This window comes from Mustela nigripes, chromosome 11, assembly GCF_022355385.1.
Source record: "Mustela nigripes isolate SB6536 chromosome 11, MUSNIG.SB6536, whole genome shotgun sequence".
NCBI lineage: Eukaryota > Metazoa > Chordata > Mammalia > Carnivora > Mustelidae > Mustela > Mustela nigripes.
Window position 1 is genome coordinate 25,329,897 of NC_081567.1, and position 18,843 is coordinate 25,348,739.

General features: G+C 43.2%; 1 long non-coding RNA gene across 1 annotated transcript in view; it reads left to right on the plus strand.

Annotated features, from left to right (window-relative positions):
* LOC132027208 (uncharacterized) overlaps positions 1-18,843 on the plus strand; it is a 199,188-nt gene that overhangs the window by 43,083 nt on the left and 137,262 nt on the right. The gene's annotated exons all lie outside the window — the stretch shown is intronic.

The window sequence follows — 18,843 nt, forward strand, 5'->3', positions numbered from 1 at the left end:
ACCCTCTACAGCCTTGAAAAACCTAGTCAGCTCAACAGAAATCATATAGAAATGACTGCAAGTACCCTAGCTGTAGGAAGAAAAACAATGATGTTTGCAGAAGGACCAAAACTTGGCAGTCTACTGGGAAGGGTTCGTGGCACACCATTGGCTCTAAGCTTTGCCTAACACAAAGGGAACTGTCACACTGGTCAGAGCAGAGACGCCCATTTCCCTTCATCCTTTAGCAGCAAAAACTTGAGTACCTGCTTTTTTTTTTTTTGCCTTCCCGCATAGTGCTGACCCCCAATAAATGTTCAATGAGCTCAAAGTGGTTTAAGTGAGTAGGACATTGAGTAGTCTCCCCTTCCCCCTGTTAAAAGCCTGTCTGTCGCTTCAAACTTCAGAAAAGCTGGTGATGCCTTCATCAGAACCTCTGCCCGCCCCCCTGCACTGTTTCATTTCTTTCCACGTACAGCTGAACTAGCTCCCTGGCAGAGAACCCCCACCCCTCTTGTCCTGTAAGTTCAGATTTAGAAGGGCAAGGCAGGGAGAAAAGTCTCAGGCTCTCCAGTATCACCAGTAAAAGTCTCAGGCTCTCCAATATCACCAGTAGCCCTGAAATAACCACATTTATTCTCATGTCTCATATTGAAATCCAAATCTCCCATTACTCATTTAGAGTAAACAAGTGGCACCCATCAGCTTAACACGCGGGCACCTGTCTTTCCCCCTGTCCCCCAGAGCAATGGTCTTGCATGATGGCCAAGTCCTTTGGACGTGAACAAGCCCGGTGTCAAAGCACAGGGTGACTCTCAAAACCTAAGCACTGAAAGATAGAAACTATTTTATTGTGTTTTTACATGACGAAGCCCTGGAGTAGTGCAAGGATCTTCCTTCCATTGATGTTTTGCTCCTTTTCCTCTCTTTTCTCCCTCCCCACCCCCCACTTTCTTCTTTTCACCATTTTGTATAACACCCATGTCTTGGAGAATAGAAGAGTAACAAGGCAGAGAGAGGGGAAACAGGATTCAAAGAAAGGAAAAATGGAAGGTAAATAGACTTCATAATTTTTGAAAGTGTGAGTATCAAGGTTTCAAGCTTTCCTTTTGCTCCCCACCAAACAAGCACGCAGGCAAATAAAGAAACCCTGTGGGGACCGACACAAGATGAACAAAGTTTTAGAAGCTTTTCCTCAGAAAAAAAGCCGTGCTGATTTACAAGCAGGGTGTCTCTTGTGAGGATTTGGAAGGAGATGAAAATGTATCACTAGCCATCGAGACATTTGTCAAAACAACTGAATTCTATGAAGTGGAAAGGATGAACGAAAGAACCAATATGAGGGAAAGAAGTTTGAAATGGGCTTTATTGTGTCAGAATTTGTCTGCAAAGACAGGGAAGCTTTCAACTGTGTGGGATAAAGGCTCTCACTAAATGAGAAACCAGCCGACCTTGGAGAGGGGCGTTTAATTTCAACTTGAAGGTCATTTGGCTTTGTCAACTCTGGATGTGTGGTCGAACCCTCTTACACTCGTACCTGTCTCGGGATTTTTCTTCAGCATCCTTCCTGGGCCCAGCGGCACCTGTCTGCTTTAGGAATTTTGTACCCATCTCTTGGATATGAGGAGGGGTGCGGGATACCTTGATTTATAGTCCCACCATGACTGTTCACAGAGGGGAGAGGTGATTCCCCAAAAGGAAAGAAAGGTGCTGTTAACAGATAAATGTGGACTGGATGCTGGTCAGCTGAAAACAACAAATACTTCCTGTACGTAGAAGGTGATACTTGGGGGTGCCTGGGTGGCTCAGTGGGTTAAAGCCTCTGCCTTCGGCTCAGGTCATGATCCCAGGGTCCTGGGATTGAGCCCTGCATGGAGCTCTCTGCTCAGCAGGGATCCTGCACCCCCCTCCCCCGCCCCTGCCTCTCTGCCTACTTGTGATCTCTGTCTGTCAAATAAATAAATAAATCTTTAAAAAAAAATATATATATATCATAAAACAATTTTAACTGTAGCCATCATGTTGTACATTGCATCCCTAGTAAAAAAAAATTAAAAAAAAATAGAAGATGATACTTGGCTCTAATTTTGGATTCAGCCTCTGTTGATGTCACAGCTGCCTGGAGGACTCTGGGCATTTCCATGCACTACATTTGTCCTATGGAAGCATAACATCCCAGTAACAATGAGCACTCCTTGTGTTCAGATCTTGGTTCCTAAATAGCATTATCCACTAAAAGTTACCAGAGCTCCTTGGAGAAATGGCTGATAGCATGGCTGGGGCAAGAAACGTACAGGTATACCTGAAATACATTTTTTTTTTTCATCAGAAAATATGGAGTGCTAAAAAAAAAAAAAAAAGATGGCAGCATGCCACAAAGATACAGAGGCCAACCCAAAACCGGTTCCTACTGGCCAAATCTGGGATAATCCGAGCATCAAAACCAATAATGGTACTTATGGGGTGTAGTCATGAGATTAAGGAAGAATCCATGTGTCTGTGTTGATATTAAGAAAGAAAAAGGCAAGAGAGAAGGGCCAGTGCTAGAGAATATCAACTAATAAATGTAGAACTCACATTTAGCAACCACCATGGAAATACCCAATTCCTGCAGGAATCAGCCATGTAGGCTGAGACCATTAGGTGAACTATTCGGGGCAAAAGTGTGGTACCAACTCAAGGTATCTCGACCCAGAATCCTTGATCCATTCACAGTAAAGGCATCTTGGGAATGCAACAATGTGAAGGCATCACCTTAGCTGAGTAATCAGACTTATCATCACATGGTTCTTGCTTTGAGTGCTGAGCATGTCACAGAAACACTTAAGCAGCATTCTTGCCAAAAACACAACCAGGAGGAGGCAAGTTGATATATCCAGGTTGAGGGACATTACGCAAAACAGCTGGCCTGGGCTTTTCCGAAACCATTGATGTCCTAAAAACAAGCAAGCAAACATTTGAAAAATTTATTTACTTATTTATTTGTTAGAAAGAGAGGGGAGAGAAAGAGAGAGAGAACACAAGCAGAGGGAGAGGCGGGCTCCCTACTGGGCAAGGAGCCTAATGTGGGACTCGATCCCAGGACCCTGGAATCATGACCTGAGCTGAGGGGCAGATGCTTAACCGACTGAGCCACCCAGGTGCTCCAAGCAAACATGTTTGAGAGCTGTTCACAATTACCTGCGATATGTGAGTTGTGAATGGGTCCTGGACCCTCACCCTCCTCCCCAAAATCCAGCTCTGAAGGACATTATAGGGACAACTGGGAAAATTTGAATATGGGCTAATTATTAGATGATAGTATTAGATTGATAGTAAATCTCCAGAATGTGGTAAACTATAATTTTATGACTCAATGTCCTTGTTTTTAGGGAATACATGACAAGCTCTATAGGATTGAATTTACGCTCAGATGGCTCAGCCCTATATGGCAAAATGTTAACAACTTGTCACATATAAATGTAGGATGTTTGTTTTTTTGTTGCACCGTTCTTACAACTTCTCCACAAATGTGAAGTCTTTCAAAATGAAAAATTGGGTAACAGTATGTCTGTAGGGCTCCCAGTCTGGGTAAGGGAGTTGGGTTCACTCTCAGCCTTTCTGGGTCTTCCTCTTCCTCTACAAACCGCAGCACTGGTGACGGTCACTTTTTCGGATTTTCATGGTAAAAGGTGTTGGCGTCCCCAGCCATTGACCAAAACTGTGCTCAAAGGATGTGTCTCCAAGTCCGACTTGGAGGGAGAAATGGACTTCTTGGGAAGGTGGGTCCTGAAGTGGCTGGCAGTGAATGTACGAGCTCGCGTCCTAAGGGTATGGTCTTTGGGACTTGCCAAGTGAGCTCCCTGAATCGTGAAGATTAGTCCAGAATCGCAAGTCAGCTTATGTCAGTTAGATGGGGACCCCGAAACCTCAAAAGAAAAAACTCACAGATTTGACCATATGTCAATTAAAATTGCCGAGGTGTAGGATGGGTTGAGCTCTAAATAATGAGAACTCATGGCAGACTTACTGTCCCCAATACTCACTACACATTGATTTATTCTTATATTTTCCCCAAAGGATTGATCGATTGATTGATTGATTTGCTAGAGAGCGAGAGTGTGCCCGTGGGGGTAGTGGTAGGGGGTAGGGCAGAGGGAGAGGCAAACAAACTCTATACTGAACCCAGAGCCCTCCAGGGGCTCCATCTCACAACCCCAAGATCATGACCTGAGCGAAATCAGGAGTTGTCGCTTACCGACAGAGCCACCCAGGGGCCCCTACAAGTTGATTTAAAACAAAAACAACCCAGTAGGAAATAGGAGATCATTAGGCGATTTACAATGCAGGACATGCAAATGACCAGCAGAAATCTGAAACTGTGCAACTTCCCTAGTGTTCGAAGATTTTAAATTTGAATTTGAAATGAAATATAATCATATATTCCTCAGATTGGAAAAAAAAATATTGAAACAGTTGATGTTATCTAGAGTAGGAAAGGAAATAACATTGTATACACTGCTGGTATGACAGTAAATCATTACAACATTCTTAGGAAAGACATTTTCTGTTAGAATTTTAAAAAGGGCACATGCTTTGATATAGAAGTTACACTTGGGGAATCCATGCTAGAGGAGGAAGTCATCAGTAGTTAAGGATATGTGTTAGTAGCTAAGGATATGTTGTATATAAGAGTGCTTCTGATAGCTCTTGGAGGCAAAAGAAACAGGGCCATCCTGAAATGAAGACCATCTGAATGTCTATTAACAAGGGAATGGGTGATGAATAATGGTTCATTCATTTACTGGACAGATATTTTTTGAGCATCTGCTATATGCCAGTCATGCTTCTAGATAGTGGGGATATGGCAGTGAATAATGCAGACTTTGTCCGTGTGTGTGTGTGTGTGTGTGTGTGTGTGTGTAGCAAGGAAAGAGAATAAATAAGAAAAAATAAGGAAGATAATCTAGTGACACATGCTACAAAGAAAATAAGAGGAAGATAATGGATGATGAGCATCCATTGGATGGGGGTTGGATGGGGGTTGTATTTGAATAAGGTGGTCAGGGATGCCTCTCTGAGAAGGTGACATTTGAACAGAGACCTGAATAATGACAAGGACCCAGGTCTGAGAAGTTCTTGGTGGAAAGTGTACCAGGCAGAGGGAATAGCAAGTGTGAATGGGCAGGAGTGAGTGCTTGAACAGTAAAAAGAGCAGTGTGGCTGGAGCCTCCTGGGAGAGGAGGAAAGTGATATGATGTGAGGTAAGAGAGGGTGGTGGGTGCAACTTGTATAGGGCTTTGAGGCCATGAAAGGAGTTTGTTTTGTACTTAGTATATGTAGTAGGGGTTGAGATTTTAACATACCACACTCAAGTTATGTACCTGTATCTGTATATATAACTATTTTACCTATATCTACCATCTGTATTTATATCTCTGTTTATGTATCTGTATCTATCCATACCTACAGACATAGGTATAGGTATATCTCCTTTACTCTTTGGCACTACTTACATTCAGCTATTGGAAAACTTTTTAAAATTGTTTTTCTAACAACTTGGGTATATACCTTTACTTTCTTAATTTGCAAATTTTATGAAGCCTAAATATGTATCTAGTATTTCCAATGAAAATTTGACATCTGAATAGAGATGTGTTGCCAGTGTGAAGTACACACTGGATTAAGAAAAAAAAACACGAATGTGAGAGATCTCAATAATAATTATAAAATATTGGCTACATGTTGACTTAATCCATTCCTTTTTATTGTGGAATTATATTCTCATATACTACAGTTTGTTGTTAGACATTTGGTTTGCTTTTTACTTTTGGGTTCTAGTGAATAATGCTGATAGGAACATTTGTGTACAGGTTTTTGTGTGGACCATGTTTTGATTTCTCTTGGGTATATATGGAGGAGCGGAATTGCTGAGTCTATGGTTTTTGCTTTCTTAAATGTGGCTACTAGACAATTTAAAATTACACTTGTGGCTTGCATCATTTCTTTTGCACAGTGCTGGTTTAACCAAATCACATTTTCTCAGGAATTCCCATTCTGCTGAGTAAAGGGAAGATACTTAAATTGGCTGATTAGAAGTGTTTGTCCCTTACAGTTTCAAGTAGTGATTTTTCCCCCTTATGTAAAGCAATCTCTTCCAGGTAAGATTTCAGCTGGTTTAAAAATTCATTTCCCTTAGGGACCATTTATTTTTTCTTTTTTTACCTGCTTCCAAAGATGGTGTTGTTCCAGAGAGAGCTTAAGGAGAGGCCAGTGGTTCCCACTTTCTTCTTGGGGTCTTGATTGGTCCTAAGAAGTGTGGTTGGTTTGATCTTAGCTCTGGGGATCTGGCAGGCTTGCTCATGAGGAGTGGTGGAAGAAGCCACCAGGAGAAGTCTCTGGCCACTGCTTAACTCAGCATGCCTCTCGGCCATTTATCCCCTGCTCTGGTGCTTCCGTGTCGGATCAGGAACGCCACTGCTTGCCCTAGCATAGGTGCTCCCTTAGACCTTTCCTAACCTAGGCACCACGTAGGTTCCTCACTTAGACCTTTCCAAACTTGTGCATGCCGGACATGGAGAACTATTCTAGGGGATGAGAATGTTCTCGAAATACTACACCCGAGTGGCGAGGAGCAAGTTGTCCTGCCCTGGCAATTTTCCAGAGGTACCTGGACATTTCTATCTCTTCTTGCCTTCCACTCCAAGGATGGAGCCAAGTGATTTCATGGAATTTGCCAAGATTCTTGGAGACCTTGACTTTTAAAATTATAAGTGATGTGGGGATGGTTACCCAGGTATATACATTGTTGCATATATAATAATCGTACTCACCAAACCATACGCTTAATATGGGTGCATTTTATTCCATATAAATTGTATCTCAGTTAATTTGAGTTAAGAAGAGAACAAGTCAGATTTATATACATTATCTTAAGAAGATATTTATGATACAGAATTAAAATATATTTTTGCATGAAAAAAGAAAGTTGCAGAGCAATGAGCAAAGATAACATTTTTGTAGTTAAAAAAGGGAGAAAAAAAAAGGGAAAAAAGCCACATATGTGTTTTGTATTTCTAATGTAAACAGAGAGATTGTGGAAAAGAACACAAACTGCTTCATGAGGAAGAGACTGGCTGGAGACTGGAGGTGGGAGAAGGGATTATATTTTACTTAGAGCTTTTCTGGATTGTTTGGCTGGTCATAACGAGCATATAAGATAAATGTTATTTTTTGATAAAAAAACACAGTAGAAGGGCACCTGGGTGGCTCAGTGGGTTAAAGCCTCTGCCTTCAGCTCGGGGCATGATCACAGGGTCCTGGGATCGAGTCCCCACATCAAGCTCCCTGCTCTGCAGGGAGCCTGCTTCCTCCTCTCTCTCTCTGCCTACTTGTGATCTCTGTCTGTCAAATAAACAAATAAAATCTTAAAAAAATAAATAAAAATAAAAAACACAGTAGAGAGAAAATAATAATCATAACAATAGCAATGAGAAAAGACGTCAGTTAAGCTTGATAATTGTCCCTTGGTTCTGGAGGAAGACACCATGGGGTTTTTCATTGAAAAAGTCCTGTCTAGGTTTTTATTCTGCTTCGAAGTCTTTGCGTTTTGACTAGTTACTCCTGGCGTGTCCTCTCATTGCATCTCGAGCCTTTTCAAATAACATTTATTCAACTTTATGCTTTTACAGGAAACTTCAGACTTTAATCTGGATTTCCCTAGTTTTCCCACTACTGTCCATTTTCTATTCCAGGATCCCATGTACAATGCCACGTTGCACTTATTTTATTTTACTTTTTTCAGATTTTTTGAGATATCATTGATATATAATATCATAAAAGTGTAAGGTGTACCAGGGGATGATTTGAAAAGCATGTATTTTGGGAAATGTTTGCCCCAGTAAGGTTAGTCAACAGCTCCCTCACCTAACGTAATTAACATTGTGTTGTTATGGCAAGAACATTAAATCCCTATTCCCAGTTGCCGCTTCCAATTATTCAGCACAGTATTGGCAACTGTAGTAACTCAGATCCCCAGAACTCATTCCTCTTGTAACTGAAAGTTCATGTCCTTTAACCAACATGTCCCCCTCCCTTCCCTCCTCAGCCCCTGACAAGCACATTCCACTCTCTAGCTTTATTGAGTTCAGTGTTTTCAGGTTCTACGTGTAAGTGAGATCGTACAGTATTTGTCTGAGTCAGACTTATTTCACTTAGCATAACACCCTCCAGGTCCTTCCGCGTTGTCACAAATGGCGGGATTTCCTCCTTTTTTGGTGGCTGACTAATATGCCACAGTATGTATGTATCACATCTTCTATATCCATTCGTCCACTGATGGACACTTAGATTATTTCCATCGCACTGCATTTAGTCCTCATGTGTCCCTGGTTTCCTCTGCTCTGTGACAGTCTCTCATTTGTTCCCTGGTTTTTTAAGAACTTGACAGTTTTGAGGAGGACAGATCAGGTGTTTCGTCGAATGTCTCTCATTTTGGGTTTGTCTGAAACTTTTTCACACATTGTAGGCCGGGGGATGGATTTTGGGGAGGAATAGCACGGAAGTATGTGCCACCAACATGAATGATCGATAGCAAAGCTGATCCTGGTGTTGGAGTACCGATCGTGTCCGCCCGGCTTCTCCACTGCGCGGTGACTAATTTTCTTGTTCGTACTCAAGCTGTTCTCCCTGATTGTTAGAAGCGGGTTGCTATGTCCAGCACACACCCAGGGGAGGGAAGTTGGAATTCTCTGTACAGATGTGTCCCTTTTCACTCTATGTGTTTATTTATTCAACGGTTTATTTACACAAGCATGGACTCCTATCTATTTCTACTTTGGGTTATAAGCCCAAATACAGAAATACATACATAATTTATTTTGTTGCTTATATTGTTCCAACTTTGGCCACCGGGGGGCGCCGATCGGCTCCCCTTGAACTGCCCCACTCCTTTTCCTGAGCACTTCTTCCTTTTCGTCCCTATAAAATGATCCAGGCTCATCTCCTACTGTCTCTGCCCTAGATCTAGAATCATCCATTTTTTCTGAGGAGCACGGGTTCCTTTTATTGGCGAATGGTATTAAGAAACCAAGGCTGGCGGCTGGAAGACAAACTTTATTTTCATTGTTCTACTTGTCCATGTTCTCCATTAGGCTTATAAGCCTCACACAGGGTGGTGTGTGTGGGGGGGTTGGGGGGTGCAGTTTAGCTCTCTTTCTCATCATATTATCTCCTATGCCTAAAATCTGTTCCTTTTGAATGAATGAAGTTTATTGGAATGCATTTTCATTCCTTTCTTTCCTTTTTTCTATATAGTTGCTAAACTTATTTCCATGGAATGCTGTCATACAGCTACATCAAAAAAACATGAAATGTCTTCACTTTCTGTCACGAATTGACTGATATCTTCTATAACAAAGACATGTGTAAAGCGTTCATTGGGTATGGACTACCACACGTGCATTTCGCCAGCAGTCACCCACAGTCGATGCAGATCTACAATTCCGTCACTTGTTTTTATTCCTGGGCAGGGATTTGAAAAGGAAAGATACATTGTTTCTCCCTTTTGCTGTTCTTCGCCTTCCGCTCATTTCCATATGTCAAAACTGGACTGGGTGCTTCACATTGCCTTTCTGTCTTACTGTCTAAACCAAGCTCTCCCTGTCTCTGAGTCCCATGAATGCTGTGTTTATACTCTCGCTGTGCTATTTACCTTTTATTAATTGTACTTATTTGTGTACGTTATGATGCTCCTATAAGACTAGAAGTCGATTGCAGGCAGAGTCCATATCAGATTCAACTTCTCGCCGACAAATAACAAGGAATCAGCTGTTCAGAGGGAATTGGAAATTAAAAAAAAAAATCAATGCACTTTTTAATCTATGTTATCTATCATAATGTGTAATCATAGTGAAATTCCAGGAGAAAGGAAAAAGCAAAACAAATAAATTGGTTGATTAAAAAGAATGGGAAACTATAAAAATTAAATTCTAGCTATAAAATTACAAGTGATCTCTATGTGGAAGGTAGCTAAAAAAAAAAAAAAAATCTAACATTACTGTGCAATTCCCTTCTCATTCTTAACCCCTCGGATTTTGTCATACAGACAGCACCAACCATCATCAGTAACCTCTGGCCCTGAAGAGGGTATGGTGAGAAAGTCAAAAGATACAGGTCTATAAAAATCTGACCTAGAATTACAGAAGCTATACATACGAGAAAATTTATGACAGTGTTGTTTGTAACAAGGAAAAATAGCACAAACTGGAAATAACCTGTGTGTCCACCAGCAGCAAGTGACTGGGTAGAGTTCCGTCTAGCTGTACTACGGAGTGCTGGATAGCCGTTAAAAACAGATGAGCTCTCTAGCTGTTTTCCTGTGAGAGCGGGAAGGCATGGTGTGCCGATGAGTCAAGATCTTGTAAGACCACCGCCCCCTGCGAGTCAGGCGGGTGCAAGGTGGGACCAGCCTGCTGGGAGGGGGCAGAGGTTCCAGCGGCCCCACAGGGAGGCCAGGGCAGGCTCTCATTCAGGAAAGGGCATGCTCACCTTGTATCTTAGTCTGTTCAGGCTGCGATGAGAGAATGCCCTAAACTGGGTGGCTTATAGACAGCAGAAATTGATTTCCCCCGCAGTTCTGGAGGCTGGGCAGTCCAAGATCAAAGCGCTGGTAGATTTGGGGTCTGGTGAGCCTTCTTCCTGGTTCGTAGGTGGTCGTCCTTTTGCTGTGGCCTCCCCCGTGGTGGAAGGGGGAAGGGAACTTTCTGGGGACTCTTTTACAAGGGCACTAATCCTCTTGATGAGGGCTCCGCTTTCATTTCCAGTCCCACTTCCAAATATCATCACCCTTGGGGATTATGACTTCAACATATGAATGTGGTGGGAGGGGGGATGCAATCATTCAGTCCTTTGCACCTTGTCTTGGCCATGGTCTGTTAGTTTCATCAGTTCCTGCCGGAAGTAGGGATTTCCTTGGGGGCGGCTCATGTCGTCATGGTATCTGGAATTTTGATGAGAGAGAACCAGTTTACATGGATCAAATTTTTGTTCCTGGTATTTGAAAATTCTGAGCTTTATCTTTTAGAGAGGGGAGATTAAGAGGGCTGGGCATCAGCCTTCCCCTTTTTACTTAATGAGAAAGGGTTTTTAGAGCATGTAAAATGCCATTTCTATCCATTCAAAGGGAGGACTCACTCACATCAGAGAGGGCGCTCCAACTCAGTGGTGTCAAAGAAACGTAAATCAAAGCCACAATGAGATGACTCTCTCAGGCTGGGGAAGAAAAGATCTACTACTGATGGGGAAGCAGGGAAAGGGTTGCTGGCTTACATCCTTGATGAAGACAAGAATTCCTAGCTGGGGCGCCTGGGTGGCTCAGTGCGTTAAGCCTCCGCCTTCGGCTCAGGTCATGATCTCAGGGTCCTGGAATCGAGCCCCGCATTGGGCTCTCTCCTAAGCAGGGAGCCTGCTTCCTGCTTCCCCCCACTCTCTGCCTGCCTCTCTGCCTACTTGTGATCTCTGTCTGTCAAATAAATAAATAAAATCTTAAAAAAAAAACTGTTAAAAAAAAGAATTCTTTCAGCACTTTTGGCCACATTTGTTCAAATTAAAATATGCAGATTATTTAAACACATTATATAACGTTTGGTATACCTAACATAGTAGAGGTGATAACACACATGCAAAGTATGAAAAAAAGGCAAAACAAGCCTTTGTGAGCCTGAGAATCAGATCATCACCAACACCACCGAAACCCCTCCCTCCCTGCAAACTCCTCCCCATATAACCACAATCTTATTCTCTTGCTTTGTTCTATTAAAAACAGTTAAAAAGAAATACATAGACTCTTTGATCCAGCAGTCTCTCTCCTGGGACTTCATCTCGTAGAAATAAAAAGCCCTGGTGCATACGGACATTTGTACAGAGGATATTTATTACAGCATTGTCTGCAGTTGGAAAAGAGGGGACACATGCGAATGCTCGTTAATGACTGAATAAATTACAGGACATCCACACCATAGAATTTTGTGCAGCCATTAAAAAGCGATGAATTAGAGGAAGACCAGATGCCTTGGAGGGATTTCCACGGCATATTGTAGAATGAGAAACCAGGAACCAGGAAAGTGTGTATAAAATGATGAATGCCTGTGGATTGTATAGACTGTGCAAATACTCGTATTTGCATGCGACTCTGTGAAAGTAGAGACAGATTTGGAAGGATGTGCTAGGTTGTCAAAAGGGATTACTGGAGAGAGGGAGAGCAGGCTGGGGAGAGGAGCAAAAGGAAAGAAAGGAGGAAGGAAGGAAAGAAGGAAAGAAAGAAAAAACAACAACAGAAAAGCTTCTCTGGCCTCCCGTTGCTTTATCAGAGAAGCAGGGATTAAAAAGTCCCATCTTGTTTTTGTTCTAGGGTTTGCGTGAGCATTTCCTGGGATGATGCAAAAGTTTTTTTTTCTTGGAAAATGTTCAGGGCTCTGCCTAAATGCGAGACGGTGGGATTTGTTACAAAGTACAGATGATACTTACGACGGTGGTGAGATTTTGAGCAAATAGTTTTCTGGTTCTCGGCCTAGTCTGGTTTCATCTAGCAGACAAGGGTAATGATAAACAACCTAATTAATGGCTGGGGTCCTTCCTGGTGAACTGTTGAGATCACGCCGCCTGGATACCTTTACTGTGTATATCCGTGCATTGACAGCCATCAACCCTGATTAAGTCAGCAGTATGATTGCTAAATCTCCGCCCCCCCCCCCACCGTTTTGCATTTCACCCACGCCATCTTTAAAACAATGCTGTTGGGTCTGCCCCACACTGGAGATCTACACTGTCTCAGGGCCACACCGCCCTTGGATTCTTTCCATCCCAATGAAATGGCGGTCCCCAGGCTGATAGACACTCTGATTTGTTTGCTGGGGCTGCGGTCACAGACTACGACGGACTGCTGGCCTCCAACAAGAGAAGCTTACTCTCTCCTAGTTCTGGAGGCCAGAGGTCCAAAGTCAAGGTGTTACCGGGACCACGCTCCCTCTGAAGGTTTTAGGGGAGGATCCTCCCTCTTATTAGCTCCTGGTGATCGCTGACAACGCTTGACTTGGCTGCGTCACTCTGATCTCTACCTCCATCGTCACCTGGCCTTCCCCTACTATGTCTCTGTGTCCAAATCTCTTTCTTATAAAAGGACACCAGCCACTGGATTTAGGGGCTACCCTCCTCCATAATGACCTCATCTTAATCTAACTAATCACATCTGCAAAGACCCTAGTTCCAAACAGGGTCACGGTATCAGGCTCTGGGTGGAGATGAATTTTGGGGGGACCCTATACAGACATAAGATGGGGTTTTATTCTCTCTTTATTCCCTGCTTCCAGTCTTCTGCTTGAAGAGGAGCCTCTTGAGGAGCCCTAGAGATGGCATTGCCCATTCTGATACAAATCAGAATGTGGCTTTCACCACTTTGACCACTGAGATCTGTAGTGGAACCTTTGGAACATAACCAAACCCCTATTGTCAGGTGGGATGGGGGGGGGGGGTGGAATGCTCTGGGAACCTTTATGTTGCATTTGGGCAGAGATTGTAAGCCTGTGGCAACCTCCAGTCACCCTTTTGCTTGACCTTATTTGGTACTCTCATGAGCAAGATTTTCCTTAATTTTTACAGAAATGTGAAAGACAAGCAGGCATGAATTTCAAAACCATAACAAACGTTGGGGACAAAGAACCTTGAGGTATAGCATAGTCATTAGGCAAATTCAACTTTTCAGCCAATGACCTGCAGACAGCGCACTGTCCTTGCTCACTACAAAGGAGCCGATCGTCCCATGAAGTGGCTCAGACACCACTGGCCTGACCCAGAGCCACTGTCTGTTGGTCTCACTTTCTTCCCACCAGACAGAGGACAGTCACCTGTTGCTACCTTTGGAGATGTGCTCAAGGCTTTCCTCTGACAAAAATGAGGCTTCACGATGAAAAGCTCAAGGAAAGGTCTTTAAAACTGTGCCAATCATGGGGCACCTGGGTGACTCAGTCATCTGTGTCTGTCTTCGGCTCAGGTCATGATCCCAGGGTTCTGATATCGAGCCCCAAGTTGGGCTCCCTGCTCAGTGGGAAGCCTGCTTCTCCCACTTCCCCTGCTTGTGTTCCCTCTCTCACTGTCTCTTTCTCTCTCTGTCAAATAAATAAAATATTTTTTAAAAATTGTGCCAATCATGTTAATAATCACAACTGGCTTATTTTTAACCTATCTTTATGGTAGAATGCATGTAACATAAAATTTACCACTTTAACCATTTAGCCAAAGTGTACAGTTGGATGACATTTAGTACATTCACAATGTCCTACAACAATCACCTCTGTCTTGTTCGAGAATGTTCTCCTCACCCCCAAAAGAAATCCAGTGCCCCTTAAGCAGTCCTTCCCCATTTTCCTCTCTCCCTGCCCCTGGCAACCACTGACCTACCTTCTCAGTGTTTCTATGGCTTTGTTTTTTCTGGATATTTCATAGAATTCTCCTAATTCATATGATTCTCGAGAAGGTTCACATTTGTGCAATATGTGGCCTTTTGTGTCTGGCTTCTTTTTCTTAGCATGAGGTTTTCACAGTTCTTCCACATCATAGTATGTATCAGCACTCATTCCTTTTTATGGCTGAATAATATTCCTTTGTATGAGTATACTACATTATATTTATCCATTCATCTAAAAGATAAACAGTATTTGGCACATTTTTATTTTGGAATAATTTTGGAATAATTTTCAGTTGATAGAAATTTATAAATATAGTACGGTGGGTTCCCATATACTGTTTACCCCCCTACCCTACCTCCAAGTCCTCTGTTATTAGTATCTGACATCACCAGAATGTATTTGTTAAAACCAGAAAGAGATGCCAGCACATTGCTGTTAACTGAACTCCAGACTTGACTTGGATGTCGCCAGTTTTTCCATTAACTCTCTCTTTCTGTCCAGAATCTGATCCAAGGGATCAGATTAGCTGATCTGTTGCATTTAGCTGTCATGAATCTTGTCACCAATGGTCTGGGACAGGTTTTCACTCTTTATTTTTATGACCTTGATGATCTTGGGTCTACAAGATCCTGTAGAAACTTCCCCAACCTGAGTTCGGCAGATGCTTTCTTCATCATTACACTGGAGGATTTTTTGTTTTTGTTGGTTTTTTTTGCATGTTATCTCAGAAGTCACTGGGAGTTCTTTTGCCTCTGAAGATGTCATCCCACAGGACTTGAAAAAGAACATTCACTTGTCTTTTTCTTCTTTATTTAAATAATTGCAAATGCTATCCAGTATAACCCCAGAGACTACAGTTAGGTCCCCATTTTTAGGTGAGGGAGTAGAAGTCTTGTGAGTGGCAGAGAAGAGATTCCAATCCAGATGCCAATGTCATGATCTGTCCAGAACTCCACGTTGCATGTTGCTGATGGGCTGCTAACTAATTGGTTTGTTCAAGGGCATGTTCAACTGTGCCCTCAGTTCCCCTTTGGAAGAATTTCAATATCACCTAATTAGGTAACATGGTAACTGGGCAACCATTATTTATAATAGACACGGAGTTGTAAATTATTCTATTTAATTAAGAACTGCACGTTTCCTATTAAAGAAAAGCTTATCATAGGTTAGTAAATTTATTGGAAACACTTAACTTTAGCTAATTAAGCTGTTTGAACTCAAGGCAAGGGCATTCATTAATAATCAAGCCCAAGCAGTTAAGGGCAATTAGTGAAACAGCTGGTCTTTATCTCACTGATAAAGGATGGCTAATAGAGATCTTTACAGCTGTTATAAACTTCCCCAAAGCAATATCCTCTTCAAAAGTTTGCATTAGTAAAGAATACGGAAGAGGAAACTCAATTTAAAAGGACTGAGTTGGTTGCAGCCTCCATCGCCAGCCCCATGCTGAGGGCGGAGGGAAAGTGGAATCTACTTAACCCTGTCCTCATTCCCAGTCTCTCCGTTTTTGGGGCAGAGTCTGACCCCTAAGTCAGCATCATTGTTCTAGATTCCACTGAAACCGTGGCTGCTGAGGAGCAAAGAGCATGGATTAGTCATCTGTAGATGCAGGGATTACATTTTCTGACAGAAAATGGAGGAATGTTGTCTGTCAAAGTGTTTTTTCTGATCTGTGGATGTCTTTATATAGAAGGTCTCATAGAATTCCCTCTTTACAATGACATCAGCTTAAAATCCCCAAACCAGGCAAAGACCCCACCAAAAAGGAGAATTTCAGAACAATATCCTTGATGAATATGGATGCTAAGATTCCCAACAAGATCCTAGCTAAGAGGATCCAACAGTGCATTAAAAAGATGATCCACCATGACCAGGTGGGATTTATCCCTGTGTTGCAAGGGTGGCTCAACATTCACAAATCAATCAATGTGACAGAACAAATCAATAAGAGAAAAACCACATGGTCCTCTCAATTGATGCAGAAAAAGCATTTGACAAGATATAGCATCTGTTCCTGATTAAAATTCTTTTAAAATTGAAGTATAAAGCATTGACTTTTTGAAAAATCTTGGCCAGGTGTCTTGTAGAATGTCTTGTAGAATGTCCCGTATCAGGATTTCTCTTGGTGTTGTTTGGCTTGTTCCTCTGTCCCCTGTGTCTCCCTGGAGACTGGAAGTTCACTTCAGAGCCTTGATTAGATTGAGGTGATGCATTTTGGCAAGAATCCTTCAAGGTGATGCCACGTATTTCACACAGCATCATGGCAGGAGGCGCATAAACATCTTTGTCCTCCTCTTGGTGATGGCAAGCTTGAGCCCTGGGTTAAAGAGCTCACACTGGTTCTCCCCACTTTAAAGGTCCATTTCCCACTCTAGAATCAGTACATAATGTGTGGACTTCCCCATTTATCTACATGATAGCCTTCCTATTCTTGGCTCTTTGTCACCATTCTGACCCATACTTAAGTGTCACCTTCTCTCATTAGACATTAGGCACCTGTTCTAAGGTGGCCTGAAAGGTCTCATGTGCTCTGGCCTTGACTGGCTCCTGGAATCACCTTGAGCAGTGTCCCCTTTCCCATTGCAGCTCAGCCACATGGGCCATTTCAATGCCTGGAGTGCAGCATGCTCCCTTCTGTCAAAGCCATGCCTGGAACACACCACTCTCCTCCTCACCCAGTTATCCCTTCTCAGCCTTGTGGGGTGAACCAGGGTCCATTCCCAAAGGACATCTCCTTGGACTGCACATCCATTCCATTCTGGGTAAAATCCTACCGTTCAATGTTCTCAAAGCCCCATAGAAGTAAGTCCCCATTGTTGTTCTCACCACACTTGGAATTTTCCATTTTATTGTGATTATTGTACTAATTTCTGTCTTCACCCCAGACGCTCCAAAGGGGACCTGCCTTATTTTGTTTATCCTTGTAAACCCAAAACACCTAGCACGGAGCCTGATGCTCAATAAGTATTTGTTGAATGCATGAATTGGCCACCAGTAGTTGCATGGCCCCAGAGGGACCCTATGTGAATGACTTCTGGAAAGATCCTGGTCCCATTTGGTACTGGGAAGTTTCTAGACTAAGGGCTGGCAAACCTCTTCTGGAAAGGACAAGATGGTGATATTTTCAGCTTTGTGGGCCAGGCGGTTGACCAGGTTGGAGGCTGGGGGCTTACTTTCCCCATCTGTAAAAAGGAGTAATAACAGCTCCTAATGCATATGATTCTCCAGAAGGTTCAATAAGCTAATTTATATGAGATGCTAAAAGTGACTGCTACGTAACTCTCACTTGGGCTTTAGCTGTTACTGTTGGGCATGTGTATGGTGGGGACACAGGCAGCACACGGTTGCATCAGTAAGGAAACACACAATAGGATCAGCTAGAAGGAAGCATGACAGGTAAAAACCCTACTGCATTTGCACATGCATGTCAGTGACAGGCAGCCTGGATTAAAGAACCGAGATGTCACAAGGGAGAGAGCTGCCTCGTTCCCAGAGGGAAAGAACAACCTGCAGAAAGAAGTGTGAAGCATAGGGAGGGGGAAACAGCGGCTTGAGGAGAGGCCGAGGAGGCTGGAAGCGCTGTAATATTTTCCCTTGGAAAGTCCCAGGGGTTCTGGCAGAGGCCTTAATCGCCTGTTCTAGGCGGCAGACGCCTAGCTCCTTGCTCTTTGAGAGCTGTGCTCCCTCTTGCCTCTCTCTGTCTCCGTTAGAGCCTAATCATATTTGAAAGTAGTTTTTATCTGTGATTATTCATCCGTATGTGAGGAGCTTACGGGTCTAAGCCGCTACTTCCAGCAGATCCAGGCACGTGGCTGCGTTAAGACACACAGTCCCGGAGCTGGCGGGGAGAGGGAGCCCCACCTTGTGCATCCATGCAGGGAGACTTTAGGAAATTAGAGGGGAGCTGCTTTGCAGGCGGGGAGGGGGGGGCAGGCAGTGCTGGCATGGAGACCGAGAGCGAAACAAACATGAGAACTAATAATAGCAGGGAAGTCCAGCCAGGGCCATAAATTGATAAGGTGGGCTCGTCCTAAAGGCACAGCTCCTCCAACTGTAATAAGATGGTGTCTGTGAGGATTACACATTAGCTTAGAGCACAATATTTCATTCTCGCCGGCTTCTCCCAATCTGCAGGAGGTGGTGTGGGGGTCTAGGTTTAATGCCCACGCACAGAGTTCAGGTTAATGCTCCCCTAAATCAGGGTGAGGGTCAGAGGGAGGTTTTACCACTCTTTCCAGGGTGACGGGGTGCAGACGTGAAGGCGGGGAGCCAGCCGAGGGGCAGGCCAAGGACAAAGCTAGAGGGCACTAGGCAGGCTATGAGGAAGACAAAGCCATTGGATTGCCCTTGGTTCTCATCCTCACGGTTCTCTTTTCTTGTTGTTTTCCAGGGTTGTGATATAATTCCCATACCGTATGTGTAC